The following is a 15,695-nucleotide window of genomic DNA, read 5'->3' as shown; positions in this document are numbered from 1 at the left end:
GACACATGCAGGCTACACTCCCGCCTCGCCAACCCTGGCCTCTCGGCTGGCGGAGGTGGTTAGAATCCCAAAGGCTGTCCCCGTGGAGGGCAGCAGACGGTCACTTTGAGTGTGCCCGTCTCAATGATTCTTCCTAAATGTTACCTGGAGACTATTTCTCAATTCCAATCAATCGTGCCTATTGATCCCAGCAATTACAAGAGCAAGAAAGGAGTAACTTTCGCCCTTTATTTTCTCGCCTTCAAGAAAGTGATTTATAGAGTCAATGGGTCAAGTTGGAATAACCACTTTCCACAGGAGAAGAGTTTTCCCTCGACGGAGGTCTGCAGGGTGGCCTCCAAGGGGAACCGGCCTGGCTATCAGGGATGGGTGGGCGCAGGCTGCCCTACAGAAGGCCACGGCCACACTGCTGCTCTGACCACTGAAGGAGCGCGGTGCAGAGGGAGCTTGTTTTCATCCAGGTGAAATTAGCCATTTTAAAGGACAACTTGGTGGCAGTGATGACATTCCCAGTCCTGCGGATCCATCCCTCCTCCCTGGTTCCAGACCTGCCCTTCACCTCCCAGTGAGCCCTCCCCACCCTCCCTCAGCCCTGGCAGCCCCTGCCTCTGTGAGGTTTGCCTGCTCCGGGTGTTTCACGAGGTAGAGTCACAAATCAAGAGGCCCTTGGGAACGGCTTCTCTCACTTAACGGTGTTTCTGAGGTCCATCGCGGCAGCACGCGGCTGCGCTCGTGTTCACAGGGAAGTGCTGCCCTGTCGGGATGGGCTCAGCTGATTACCTGACCATCTGCAGAGGAGCGTCCGGGCTGTTCCCATCCTTTGGCTGCCGTGTTCTAGCGGCTGTGTTCGAGTGAGGCTGGGAGAAGAAGAGAGAATGTGTGTGAGTCCTCTGGCTTAAAATCTGTCCAGCCCTCAGCTTCCTTCCTTCCAGACACCCCAAGTCCCTGCACTCGTGACTTTAACCGCTATTCCCTAACCTGCTGTTCCTTATTTCAAAATCACTTGTCCCTTCTCTGCCCCAAACTCACACCTTGACAACTCCTACTCACCCTTCAATACCCAGCTCAGATGTCCACTCGCTAGGTCTTGGGGCTTCGATACCATCTACCTCCCCTGTGGTCCAGCACCTCCACTCTGTATCCATCATGACCACAGGCCCATGAGAGCAAGCACTGCGGGATCACACAGGCCAAGGTGTGCGCCCCACTTTGACTCTGGGTTTCTGCAGCTGTAAAACACACACTATAAACACCCAAGCCCAGTTAGAGAAGGACGGCCGTGGGCCTAGTGAGTAAGAGAATGGGGAGTGCGTCGCCCGTGCGCCATATCATGTCCACGGGGCCACGTCCACTGCGACATACCCTGTGTGGAGTTTCATTGTGTTTGCTCCTCTGGGGTCTTTTCCAGCTGACTGTGGCACCCACAACCAAGAGCTGTGCCTTCAGACGGAGGGTGTACAGCTCATGAAAGGGGCTCGGAGAGACCCACCTGGAGGGCAAAGTAATAAGTTAAAGAGCCACTGACATGATTCCACATACCCAAGGCTATGGGCCACCTCTCTGCCACGCCTCAGGTCCCCAGGTCCAAAGCACCTGCCCGACTCCGACAGACATGACAGGGTGAGCTTCAGCATGGGCATCAGTCCCCGGGCTACACGAGGACATCCTGCCTCTGCTGTCCCCCCTACCCAGGTCTCAGGAGGGGGCAGAGGAGGACAGACTGATCTCCCGAGGACACGGTGAGGCAGCTTGGACCCTCAGGTCTCGCTCCTGTGAGCAAGGCCACGCAGCAGTGGGCCCGTCCACCCACCCGTGCTGTGCACGGGACCCACGCCAAGAGCACGACAGTGGAAGCCACTTCTGTTCTAGGAAATGGAAATGAGTCCTCTCAGGCAGAAGAAGCACCTGGGCTGTGGTGTGGGACCGACAGAGAGGACCACACACAGCCAGGGGAGCCTACCTGGGTCACACGGAGCTGCCCCCGCGCACTGGCCACATCCCCTCCTCCACCTGCACGCTGGACGCACACCCACCCTGTGCTTCTGCCTCCGCCCGCCAGGTGCTCTGCCCCCAGAGCGCTGCCCCTGCGCTCTGGGCCGGGATGAGGCTCCCAGAAGGTCTGCATCCACGAAACCAGCCTGAGTGCGTCTGGCTCCTGCTCGCCGCGTGGCTGGTGTGACAGAGCACTCCCGCCGCTCACTGCCAAGGTCTCCGCGCGTCCTAGAAGGCCAACTCGGCCAACACGTCCGGAGCCACACTGGTCGGAGCTCACCTGGAATAGCACAGGACAAGCAGTCAGCCCAAGAGTTAAAATCATGCAGTTTGACAGGATTGTACTTGGGCTGAATATCAATTCTTAGTTGGTCAGTGAAGTTGATTATAAAACTAATAGGGAAACTCCAGAGATAACGGCTGACATTCTTGAAGGTTAAAAAGTTTCTGTCGGATCAGACAGGGGGCTAAGGCAGCCCAGCCAGTGTCCTCATCGTTCAACCAAAGCTTCTCTGAATGAAATTTTCTTTTCGAAGGAGAAAGCTGAGGCCCAGGGCACCGCTTGCCTCTGGAGTTCCCCGGAGCAGTGCCAGACCTGGGCCTGAGCGCCACCTTCTCAGACAGAGTTCCCTTTATAGCAGGAACCTGGACGGGGAGCAGATGGTTATGATGGGCCTTCAGTGTCCACTGATTCTACAAAAAGAAATATGTAGCTCAAGTGCCCTGATAGAGGTCCTGGATACAGGGATTGGGCAGCAGAGTGGTCAGGAAAGGGGAAAAAGCTTCTCAAGCCCACAGCACTCACTCTGTGCAAGGCTACATTCAGCTAGTCTCCACCACACCAGCCCAACTGTATCTTGAAGGGCTATTTTCATCCTGGGGACCCCAGTCAACTCAGAGAGGTTAATCAATATATCTAAGGTCACACAGCAAACAGGTGGTGCAGCTGAATGGAACTCAAAGGCACGCTGTTTCCTGCTCTTCCAGAGCCATTGTCAGTGCTTTTCAAACTGTCTGACTCCAGGGCCTGGTAGATACACACATATAGATGTCGTGTGTGTGTGTGTGTGTGTGTGTGTGTGTGTGTGTTATGTGTACTCGGATATGCTAAACCAAAAGTTGCAAGAAACAGCTCCTTTTCCAGCACCTGCTGTGACTCTGTGGTCACTCTCACTGTGCCCACCATTCAGATGCAAGCTGATCCTCCTCATCCTTTTACAGACAGCTGCAAGGGGTGAACAGCCTACAGGCTGTCCGTTCCGTGGCTGACAAACACAAACACACAACACCTTGCCCAGTCACCCTCGCCTCCATGACAGGATCCGCCTCAAGCCTAACACCACCTCCAGTCCCCCACCAGCTCCCCAGCTCCTCTGTGCATCCAGAATCCTTCTCTGTGGTCCCTGAGTCACATGACTGGTCTCAGGAGGGGCCGAGCTCACTGCATGGCCTTGCAGGGAAGCCAGCTCTTGCCCATCACTGGCAGACATCTGGCCCTGGCAGGTCCCTGCCCTCAGATGCTCACAGGCAGACAGGTGGCTAATCACAGCCCAGGGAGGTACAGCCTCTCCTCCCAGCAGGGAACCTGGGAGGGCCTCCCAGGGAAGGGCTCCGGGTTCTGGGCCGCAGGGGGTTTCCTGACTCTCAAAGACCCTGTGATGGACCCTTTGCCAGCACAGCTGTGGACCAGCACCAGGTGAGGAAGTGCAGGACCTCATCAGATCACTGCCTGGCACAGCACCGGCCTCAGCAAGCTTGTCCTCCGGGGCTGGTGGTGTTCTGCGGCCGAAGCCCGCTGTTTTCATGGTTCTTCCTCCTTTGTCCCCATTCAGGAAACAAAGCCTGAGAGTCCAGCTGTGCCGGGGCTAGGACCACACCAGCAGCTCAGCCTGCAGGGTCACTGGAAGCCTGCATCGCCCAGGGGGAGTGCGAGGCAGGACCCCCAGGCTGGGGGGCACCAGGAAGGGGGCCTCCAACTTTCCTCCCTCCCCCTGCCTCCTCTGCAGCCTCTGAGGAAGGAGGCACCAGGGCGGTGGGAAGCCACATTTCTGTTCTGAGCGCCCTGCTCCTTGGAAAGCTCAAGAGTGCCATCTTGTGCACGAGAGGGGCAACGCGACCCGGCATCCTGCTGTTCTGGAGGGAGCTGCCTGCCTTTGCCCCTTCCTTCTGGGACCCAGGACTCTGAGCCTCTCAGGGTCCCCATAGCTGGAAGGTTCTCTGGCCTGAGGCCAGGGCACGGAGTTCACCTCCAGGAGCAGCCGGGTTCTGCACCCGCTGCCCCTGCTCCCCCAGAGGCAGCCTTCACCCCGCACAGTCCTCCTCGGCTTTGTGCCCAACCTACCCGTCTGCTCCCTCTGAGGACTTCAGGAGGGTCGGCCTTAGGAATTGGAAAGTTGCTTGAAAGAAAGAAAGAAAACCAGAGGTAGAAAAAAAAAGAATTGAACAGAAAGAAGGCAGGAAAGAAGGGAAGAGAGCAAGATACAATTGGAAGGGGACAGACAAAATGGAGCCATAGGAGTTTGACAAGGCTTCCAGCTGATCGCAGCCATGACTTCAAATTCCAGAAATTCCACTCCCTTCTCAGAACCGTGTCGGTGCATGTTGTATGAGTGCAGAGAATGGGGCACACATGAAGGCAAACCCCAAAAGTGCCGAGCTCTCCATCTGGCTTGCACTGAGTGGACACCTGCCCTCAGGAGCCGCAGTGTCCCCATCTTTACAAGGACAACTTGGGGGAGTCATCAAATTCCAACTCGGTGGCCTCTGGACACCAGGTTCTACCTCCTGGACACTCTGACTCCTGCCAGGCCCACAAAAAAGCCTGCTTTGAACTTCAGCCCCTTTCAGATCCAAATGTTTCCAAGCAGGAAAAAATGGCATAAAAGGAGAAACCAGAGAAAGAAGCAGTAAGGTTCCAAATGGTCCCCAATCATAACCAGGCGAGGCTCTCCACCTCTTTTTCTGAAATAAAAATGTAAAGAAATCAGCAGTTACAGTATAGGAAAACCAAAGAGAGGTGGACGGTGGGGACGGAATCCTCTTTCCAGCTCCCCCCCCCCCCCGACCGGGTCTGGGTGGCAGAAGAGCACCATCATCTGTCACCAGCAATAAATGGAGGCCGTCACATGCCCCCAGAGCTTGCCGCTATTTACTGAAGGTCTGATTAAGAATAGCGTCCATTTGCATGTGTGTATGTTTCTCAGGCCTTGGAGAGTGGAGAGAGTAACCTGTTCTGTTAATAACTTTCCTCCTGTAATGATAAACAACCCAAGAAATGAAGATAAGGGATAATGACTAGGGTCATGCTGAGCAAGGAGCCACCACCTCTGCCCTCTACTCCCAGCATGCAAAGCACTGCATGTGAGGCATGATCCTGAGAAAGGACCCGCTGGTCATGACATACAGAGCCGCAGCACCATCCAGGTAGCTTGGGACAAGCCTCAGCCCCGCTCGGCAGAGACGACTATAATAAGACCTATGCCGCTTTCATAATTCAAACTAAATGCAGATTAGGAGAAAAGAGTCCTGAGTTCTTACAAAACAGCATACAATAAGTCCCCATTTTCAGCAGATTGGTTAAATGGGTGTTTTTAATGCAAATTAGTTCAAATTGCTATCAAGAGTAATTATTGTAAAAGAAACCCAGCATTTCCATCATCCTTCCCTCATTTAATTCTTCTATAGTCTCTTTTAAATAACTTAGCCATAAAATTTCAATTGACCACTAAAAAAAGGGGGGGGGGTAGAAAAAGAAATAAAGGAAAACTATGGGGAGACAGAGGAAGAGGATGAGTGTCCCCAGCAAGGTGAGGGTCCTCTTTGGGCCCTGCAGGAGTCTGGGTCCCCCTCTTGGGAGGCTGCAGAAACGCAGAGAGGCTGTCTGGGTGCCTTCCAGGCTCCCCTCCCCTCCCCGGGGCAGGGCGCTTTCCTGCCTGCGCGGTAGCTGCTGGAACCCATGCATTAGAGGAATATTAGGTAAAACAGGCAGGCGCATGAGGTAGAAAATTGCGTCTCATTTGTTCTAAATTTGCCAAAGTCTAAATCTTAAGGGAGGCATTTTTACTTTACATATTTGTTAATGGAATCTGTTTCTTATTGCCCCAAAATACTTAATATACAAAAGGAGTCAGATTCTCTTTCTGGCCTTAATTCATCATAACACACAAAAACAGAAACTTGATTTCAGATTTCTCTCTGCCTCTGTCTCTGATTCATATTCATGACTCCCAGTCCTTCAGAGTGTCTGGAGGAGCCCTTTTATTTACCTATTATGGCGTCATTTGTAACATAAAACTGTTGTGTTCTCTTTTCATTAACAGATTCAGTTGCAAATGCTGGGGAAAAAAATTACCCTGCTCCCCTTTTTAAAATGTGCACATTTATTGGGATTATTAAATCATGGCAGCTAATAGTGGTTGTCACCAACTTAATTTAAAAAGCTGATTATTACTCAAGCCCTACGTAGTCCGGGCCTGATACTGTATAATTAGCAGTTGTGATTATTTAGTTAATTTGCAGATTAGGAATAAGTGCCTGTTTTGAAAAATGTGGCCACTCGACCTTCAGCTTTAGAGAGGGAGCGAGCCAGCCCCTCTTCCGGGAACAAAAGTATCCTGTCAAATAAATGCATTCTGATACAGGTCAAAGGGAGCAAAGGAACGTTTCCCAGACCATCCGCCTGCATCCTGGCAGCCAAAAGTCCGGCAGGAAGGCTCTGCAGTAGTGTTTAAATTAGCTGCCTCCCGGCGGAGCCAAATCAAATCAAATGGCACACTTGGAGCCCAAACAAGTTAAAAGATGGTCCTCGTGGGCAGCAGCCACTAAAGCAATAGTAACTAGACAAAAAAGTCCTAGTGACCCTCGCTCAGTAACAATGTAGCCATGAAGACTGGTTGGAAGTGGAGAGTCACTTGGACTTGCGCACAGACCCGTCTCATAGGCACTATTTCCATGGCTGCATTTGTCACCAGTCATATGACAGTAATAAAATTTGTAACTGTTTCCCTTATACTCTGTGCGATTTACCTCCTCTAATAGACAATGCAAATGCTAAGAGGCACATATACATCTTCATTACATAAGCCGGTGCTCAGCCACTCTCCTCCCGAGACACTTTTATTCATTTTTACACAATTTGCCTACTGTATGGTACAGATGGTTTCTATTAAGTAAAATATCTGTTTTCTTCCAAATTTTTAGTTTTCGTGATTAAATTACTTTAAAATGATGGTGCATTGTATTATCTTCTTTCATGACTTAATTTAGCTCAAATACTCCCAGCATAAACTCTAAGCCCAGTGTCATCCACTCAGAAAATGGCCCACATACTGTGATTTTCTGAGGGTTATTCCACCCTGGCTGTGATTTCTATGCTTTATCAATTACTTTCACCCGAGTCTTAACTATATGGATTATTTTCCAGAGATAAATTTGAATATGAATATAAATGGAAACTTTGGACGGATATTAAAATAGGATTTCTCCCCTACACTGTTTAGAATTTGAGATGTCGTTTGCTAATGTACACGATGCCAAGCCGGAGCCTGGCTGCACGGGAAGCCTGCAGTGTGAACGTTCCAAGTTGCTGCCCCCAAGTGGCGTGCCCTGGCGCCGTCTTCTCTTCCCAGCCCTCCTAGTGCACCCCGTCTCCTCCTTGTGACCTGGCTAGATCCTGATTCAGCGAGCAGGAGAGTTTGGTCAGAGGTTCTGTGACCGTCTGGCCTCCGGGGATCATGCCCTGGGCCTCAGTTCCACTGAATGTCAGGAGCTTGTTTCTCATTCCTCGGAACCTACAGGCCGACCTGTCTGGCTCTATTAGTGTGATACTAGGCAAATGCATCCCCAGGAATTTTTCCTTTTTACATTTTGCATTCATATTTTGTTCTGCGCTCAAGTTCTCTGACTTTCCACATGGAACACAGTCCATGGCCAGGAGCTGTGGAGCTCCCTCGAGGTCATCACCCTCTCTTCTCGATTAGCTCCTCCCCACCAGCCTCAGCAGCACCCAACTGGACCACAGACCCTCCTGCAGGGAGAAGAGTGTGGGGAAGGAAGAGGGCAAGGCTTCCAAGAGGGGAGGGAGGCAGTGTGTGCTCACAAAAGGAAGGACACAGCTGGCGGGAGAGGACCAGGACAGGCAGAGGAGGAGCCCGGGAGGCCAAGCACAGACACACCGGCCCGCTACCTGGCCCGCTAGGAGCAGCTCCAGGAGCGCTTGCAGTGAAGTCTCTCTACGGAACATCCCTAGCCATGTGCCAGCGTCGTAGCTGGAACCCTCCAGACATGGACCTGTCCTCCAGCTCCTCTGGAACAGTGGGGCTGACTCTTTGGTGCCATCTTCCTGTATCTCTCCAACCCCAGGGTGCAGGGACAGTGGGTGTCACAAGGTGTCTTTGTCCTCAGAGGTATGGCAAGGCCATGAATACAGAAGCAGATGAGGGGAGACCCCCAGGCCTTCTCCCAGCTCCCACCTGAGGCCCGAGGCAGGTCAGTTAACCTCTCTGGGGCGCCTTGTGTGGGAGACATATGAAGATAAAATAAAAGACCAGGCCTGAGAGGCTTGGAGGTAGACCAGAAAGCTTACAGGCATAAGTCTTGACTTCTACCCCAAGGTTAACTGGAATCAGGCTCTCCCCAAAGGGAAGCCAAGAACCACAGTGCCATCCCAACCAAGAGCAAGTGAGGCTGCCCAGGGAGTCTAGAGGCGGATTCCTTCTAGAAAGGGCTCATTAACCAAGGTAAAATGTCGGGGGGATTTTTTTAAATAAGCCTTGACATGGGCCAGGGAGAGTTCTTTCTAAATGCAGTGACACTCTGGAAGCCCCACCACATGGCTGTGACTTGGCAGGTCCCACTTTGAGTCAGCCTAGAGTTCAGCAAATATGGCACAAATGGATCAGAGGAAATGGGACAAAAGATGAGCAAATTGATCATCCTCTTAGTCAATAGTTTATGTGATGGAAAATAAGACCAGGGAGAAATGGGCAACACAAGGAACCCCAAGAGGTCTGTACCTGCCTGTGATACTCAGAGGTGACCAAGCCACCAGAGCTGTTCCAGAATGACCATCATATCTGTGCTGAAGGTGGGAGATGGAGATGCCCACTAAGGTCCAGTTAATTCCACTACCAAGACCTGCTGAGCCTCAACATTGGAAGGGTCAGGACTCCTGGACATTGCCCTAGCTTTGGCTACCCTTAAGCCTCCTGTGACCCAGCCAGGGCCCTGCCAGCTCCTCCAACTCCTGTTCCTGTACTTTCCTGCCAGGTGCTAGCAAGGCACATCCCACGGAGGGTCAGCTAGCCAAGCACAATCACCAAGAGTCAGCGGGTATGAATAAAGAAAGATGAAAACAGTCAAGAACGGAAGGACCCCAGCTCAAGCCCACTAACCCACTGAGAGAGCCACACGAGAGTCAGAGGCCTGGAGACCACGGCACCCTCAGCCTGGTTAGTCACTCTTCCTCCTTCTCCCCTCCCACCGTCCCCAGGAATGCCCCATTAACCCTGCAAAATCATGATGCCCCAAACCACAGCCTGATTTGGATGCAGTAACTCAGTCCTGGGAAACCCAAGAATTCCACAGCAGCTTTGCTGCAGTGGGGCGAGTTACAACCTGGGGGGGGGGGGGAGGGACACAGAGGGTGGTCCAGGTCCCTGATGAACTAGTGAAAATGATCAGTCACTTCCAGGGGCTGAGAGCACTTCCTCTTTGCCTGTGCAGGACCGAGAGAGATTGGCAACATTGGAACATAATATTATTCCATTCAAAGGAAGATTTAGCTGCTCCAAAATCAATTTCAGAATGTAAGAATGACAGTAGGTAATACAATAAAGTCATTCAAAGATCATGGGGCAGTTAAACAATAGACTGGGAGACTGCATTATGCACTCACAATGTACTTTAAAAGAGTAGATTCCTCCTTGCTTAAGAAACAGCATTAGATTGATGAGTGAAAAATATTTATTGTGGGCTCACTGGGCCACATTGATTGTCTGGCCGCAGGTCTGGTCCTGGAAGAGGAAATGAAGTTAAGACTCTGGAATCCTAACAACTGTGGGGTCTACTCTGGCTCACCCACGACGAGCCATGTGACCCAGCTATTCAATTTCTCACGGAGCTTGTTTCCTCCCATGCAGAATGGGAACAGTGATCGAGGCCTCATAAAGTTGTGCAGAGGATCCTTGAGATCCCGGAGGGAGTGTGGGGCATCTGGCCCAGGGCAGACCCTCCAGAAACGTGCCTCCACTCTAGTCAAGGGGCTTGTGCACAGGATGCACTGGCCTTAGCCACAAGGGGCTTAGCCTCAAGGGGCTCAAGGGAGGGCCCTTGCTCAGAAGATCGTGGGGAACAAGGGAACCATCTGCCGTGTGCCAGAAGCCAGCAGGTAAGGGTCTGGGTGCTGAGAGGAGGTTGAGGAGAAAGAAGCTGTATCAAAAGGGGAGTCCAAGGAAGCCCAAAGCGGAAGTGGGTTTTCAGTTAGGGGTCCACAGAGAAAGAAGCTACCCTGCCCCAGAGTCAAACACCCAGTGTGCCGTGTCTTAAGGGAATTTCCACTGGGAGAAAAAATACACAAAGCAGGGGCAGTGCATGTACGCACGTATTTTAAAATAGCACCGGGAGGCTCCGCTGTGCCAACGGCTGCTACATTAATTTGTACCTATCGGGACTAGATCAACCAGGATCCCGTTATCAAGTGTCATCCACAGCGGTTCTGTGGGACGTGAAGTACTGATATACATGTGCCCCCACAAAAGGGCCAATGATTTGGTGAGAAACCAATCTGCCAGGTCTAATGCGTTGTCGCCAAAACAAAACGATCCACAACAGACCTCCCTTTCATTTTGTTATTTCATCCTATGATTTTACAAAGCCAGATGTGGACATAGCATAAATAGGAATACACACTATCAAAGGTCAAGGCCGGCCTCCACCCAGGGCACAGGACATCACAGCGGGAGCCTGTGGTCCCAAAATTCAGTTCCAAGAAGAGGTCTGTCTCTAGATGCCATCAGGCAGAGCTACATGCTGATATCCCGCCCAGGACTTGGACATGGAAACCTATGAGCTCAAGCAATTAATTTCCCAATTGGATTACTTAGACAATCGTATAGGAAAGTCTACGGATATTAAAAACTATTAAGAGCATTTTAAAGACAGCATATGTTAATCTTTTCACAGAACGGATAAAAATACAAATCCATTTCCGTCATAACCTTTCAGCCCATAAACAAGAAGGAATATGGAAATTTCTAAATTTGCATGCAAAGAGAAAGTATTTTAACTCATGAGGATTTATACACACTGCTCTCTAGGGAAAATTTTTCACCAAATTTTATTTTGAAACTGAACTGAAGATCTGGCACGTGGCCCAGACTGTCTTCAAATTTTGTCAAAGTTTCACCAGCACTGCAGATACGTATAGAAGTTGGGAACTTCATTAAAGACACGTTATCTGAGACGATTTCTCGATTCAATGACAAGAATGACATTTTCGTGGCTAGAAGGCCACAAGGTGAACGTGATATAGGACTGAAAACTGTGTGCTCAAGACAGGATGGGAAAAAGGAACTGTCTCAAAAATAAAATTAAATGTGACTTAGTCTAAAGGCAACCTGGGAGCTTAGGTTGAATTCTGGAAGAAAAAGAAGGTTTGTGAGAAAAGAACTGGGCAAATCCAAAAGGAAGCCTGTAGCTTGATGAGGAGTCCCTCTGCCAGAGTTTACCATCTTGGTTTCAGCAAACGCACCTTGTGCACAGGATGCACTGGCCTTAGCCACAAGGGGCTTAGCCTCAAGGGGCTCAAGGGAGGGCCCTTGCTCAGAAGATCGTGGGGAACAAGGGAACCATCTGCCGTGTGCCAGAAGCCAGCAGGTAAGGGTCTGGGTGCTGAGAGGAGGTTGAGGAGAAAGAAGCTGTATCAAAAGGGGAGTCCAAGGAAGCCCAAAGCGGAAGTGGGTTTTCAGTTTGGGGTCCACAGAGAAAGAAGCTACAGGGGGAGCTGGGTGAAGGGCAACAGGACTTTCCCTGTACTATTTTTATAAATTTTCTGCATATTGGAAAGTATTCCAAAGTAAGTAAAAGTTTTATTTTCAAAAATGTGATGGAGGAAAGGAAAATCCATGCCATTGCTGGAACTCTTCCACAGGGGAAAAACATAATTTGGGGACAAATTTATACCATAAATTCTGATGAGTACACTGTCAGACAGACACTGCAGCACGGGATGAGGAGGGCGACGGCGTCACCCCCCAGCTGCTCAGTCATGAGAGGGTTCCAGAAAGCATCGTCTGAAATGCTGAGTTAGGCCACCCAGGCCCAGCTGGTAATGAGTGGTGTCTTGCAACACCAAGCAAGAGGCAGGTGGCGACATCATCATTGAAGATCTTTCCGGAAGGAGGCTCCTAATGTTGCATGACCTGGGCAAACCTCATGGCCGCTCGAGGAGGCCGAGGCTGGTCAATGGTCACAAATGTGGAGCCACCACTCAGATCCTAGGTTGTCTTTGTTGAGTGCAGCTTGACTCTGCCCCATCTAAGGATACTCTGAGAGGAACCCAGCTCCAAGGCCAGCCGAGTTTTAGACAAAGACGGTGGCACGCTGCACAGGATGGTGTGACAGGAGTAGATCCTGCTCCATGGACTCAGGATTTCCCAACTCCAGGTGTCCCTCCTGCTAGGCCGGCAGGCATCTAGGACAGCCATTACTTGCGTGCTCCTACCCTCCTGGCAGTGCACATCAGAGGACGGGGCTTCCAGGGTGACCAGAAGACAGGCATCCCAGAGAAGTCCTCCTCACTCAAGACCAGGGGTTCCCTTGTAGGCAGTTGGGGACAGGAATCCTGGCATCACTGGGAGCCCCAGGGTGGGGAGCCAACCTTCCTAAGACCTCCACCTCTGAAGAAGGGCATCTTTGTCAGAAAGTCCGGGACCTTCCCTCCCCACTGTGTAGACCCTTCAGGACTGCAAGTTTTGAAATGAAAACCAGGAAGCATAGAGCAGCAGCCAACATTTCCCCTAGACACAGACGAGAACAGGGCCCAGGCTTTATTGAAAAGACTTTAAGCCAGGCACCTAGTGGAACCTGTCTCTAAAAAATACACAAAAAAGAGCTGTGATTGTGGCTCAGTGGTAAAGCACCCCTGTATTCAATCCCTGGTACAAAAAAAAAGACTTTTAGCTCCCAAAAACTAAAAATAAAAAGGGGTGCAAGTCATAAGGGCACTGATGACCTTGTTTAACAAGATCTCCAGACACAGGAATTCCCAGAGACCAGACTCCACGGTGTATGGAGAGCCAGGCTTCGCAGTACTCCTCCTTCATCTTCAGGGAGCGGGCCAGGTCTTCCCTCCTGGTGGAAAATGGCAGGAGCAGTGCCAAATAGCATCCCGAGTAGCAGGGCCTCTCTCTTCATTCTTGCTTTTTAACAAGCGCAAAGGTTCCAGAACTCCTGGAGGACTCCTCACCGTCTGGTTGGCCAAAACAGGATCACATGACAGGATCACATCCCCAATCATGAGGGAAGGAGGAAAGAATTACCAGGGAAAAGCTCCTGCAGATATGTTTGTGCTCTGAAATTGTCCTCCCAAAAGTTGGGGTCCTGTTTGCCAGGAAGAAGCTGGCTCTCAGGTCCCCAACAGGGTCTGGTGAGCCCTGGCTGATTTAGTGGAGGAGAGCATCAGAAGGGGCAAATGTATGCCAAACACAAACGAGTGTCCCCATGAACCATCCTGTCCAGGAGCAGGCAGATGGCCCTGCCCGGCTGGAGAAGCAGGAAATCCATGGGAGAGCCTGAGCCATGGGTCACTCAGGACCACGGTGAACGCGGCCAGCCAAGCAGGGAGTCCAGAGCCACCCCTTCACCACCCTCACTCACCACACAGGAGGCTGTCTGGAGGCCCAGGAGGGCTGTTGGGCCTCGGGAGGTTGCTTAGCATCCCCTGTGCCCACAGAAAGCCCAGCTGTCCTCTAGGGGCCACACGTTGACAGCTCCAGGTAGTCCCTTGACCTCGAAAACCAGTGACCTGGTGCTCTCCAGGGTCACCAGATGCAGCAGCCCTCATCTCTCGAGAATCCAGAAAAATCCAAATCCTTAGCACTTAGTTCTTGTAAAGGATCCCATTCCTCAATGGCCCCACTGCCCCACCCTGTAAAGTGGTGTCCCACGTGGTCCCTCTCGTCCCTTCAGAGTGTTCTGTGAATCAACTTCACAGTAGTTACTGAACGTCCCACACTAAATGTACTAAACTTTTTTTGAAATAAAAATTCTTTTTTAGCTTCATCCTCTGTTTTCAGGTATGAAACCATGGATGTGATGAGCTGTAGTTACGTGTAAACAATGACTGACAAGTTCCTAATTACTGTTTGGTGGTGGTGGTGGTGGTCCTGGGGATTGAACCCAGCAGCACTTGACCACTGAGCCACTTCTCCAGCCCATTTTATTTCTATTTTTATTTAGAGACAGAATTCACTAAGCTGCTTACTTAGTTGCTCTCTAACAGCCTCACGAAGTTGCTGAGGCTGGCTTTGAACTCACAATCCTCCTGCCTCAACCTCCCATGCCCAGCCTAATTTTGGTTTTAATGTACATCTGCATGTCACCTAAAAGCATATTGAGTTTACTAATGGAGCTCCTGCCTCAGTGGGGACAGGCCAGACAAGCAGCCACTTCAGATCCCTCTAATACTCATATTTGGGGATTATACAAATGTAAAATGGGCCTCTAAGAAAACTTGCTGGTTCAGCTGAGAGCAGGGACTGTGGGGAGTGGAGCCGAGGAGAACTTGACCCATCAACCAATCCTAAGAGGTTGTCCACCTAACTATGGCAAGTGGAGTTAAGCATGGCAGAGAGGTGCAGAAAAGGGAGGCGGGACTGGGGCAGGGTGGTCAGAAAGTGAGCCCCAAGGACCCTGGAGATGCCGGGCGACCCCATTTACAAGAACAGGACAGACACCAGGGGGAAAAGCCGCAGTCAACAGACGGAGGTGGAATGTGCGTCTGGGGGTGCCGTCCAGTGGGAAGGCAAGAGTGACATGAGAGGCTGAGCCAAGCTCCAGGGGGAGGGAAAGTCACCAGAATAGCTTCAGGTTAAGAGATTTTTTCTAAAAGAAGAAAATGCTGGAAGCTATCTTCCCAAAAAAGGGCCGTGAAACAGTGTGAGAGGAGGGAGTTTGTGAAGCATTGAAAGCGGAATTATTTTTGCTGAGGTCCCTCTAGCTATGACACTATTTAATAGACCATTTAATAGACAATTACAAATCCAGTTGCCTTCATTATGGTAAACAGACAAATGCCCACACAATGGTGCAATTTTGTGGATCAAACTGTTGAGGACAAAAAAAGTGAAATCCTGGAGGCCGGGGACATGGTGATTTTCAGCACAAAGATGCACACAGCAGGGCAAAATTGGGTCAGAGAGAAAACTCCAGGTCCACACCCCCATCCTGCTCATGAGACCTCAGAACTTTCCATGATGTAGTAAATTCCTCCAATGCACTCAGTTAGACCGCACCAACTAACGCTGAGTTGGAGGATGTGCTCAGATTCCTCCAGAGGCTTCCCCACCTTCTCGCTCTGTCTGACGCTTGGTTCAAACCAAATCTACAGCATCAGCTGGGCAGCTGCCACTCAGGGCTCATCCTGCCTTTCCTTGTCCCATTGAATGGTCAGCAAAAAAGTGCCAGGAAGATGGCGGTGCAGCACA

General features: G+C 50.9%; 1 long non-coding RNA gene across 3 annotated transcripts in view; it reads right to left on the bottom strand.

The window, feature by feature from the left end:
• Nucleotides 1-616: 616 nt before the first annotated feature.
• LOC308634164 overlaps nucleotides 617-15,695 on the bottom strand; it is a 46,871-nt gene continuing 31,792 nt past the window's right edge. For all 3 annotated transcript variants that reach the window (XR_014018965.1, XR_014018966.1, XR_014018967.1), the window contains 4 exons: nucleotides 1,961-2,272; nucleotides 1,363-1,489; nucleotides 1,051-1,229; nucleotides 617-857 (listed from right to left, as the gene is read on the bottom strand). This is a non-coding gene — a long non-coding RNA (uncharacterized lncRNA). The remainder of the gene's footprint in view (nucleotides 858-1,050; nucleotides 1,230-1,362; nucleotides 1,490-1,960; nucleotides 2,273-15,695) is intronic.

Source organism: Spermophilus citellus (genome assembly GCF_964194105.1).
Source record: "Spermophilus citellus genome assembly, chromosome: 15".
Lineage (NCBI taxonomy): Eukaryota > Metazoa > Chordata > Mammalia > Rodentia > Sciuridae > Spermophilus > Spermophilus citellus.
This window is presented reverse-complemented; position numbering and strand designations above follow the sequence as displayed.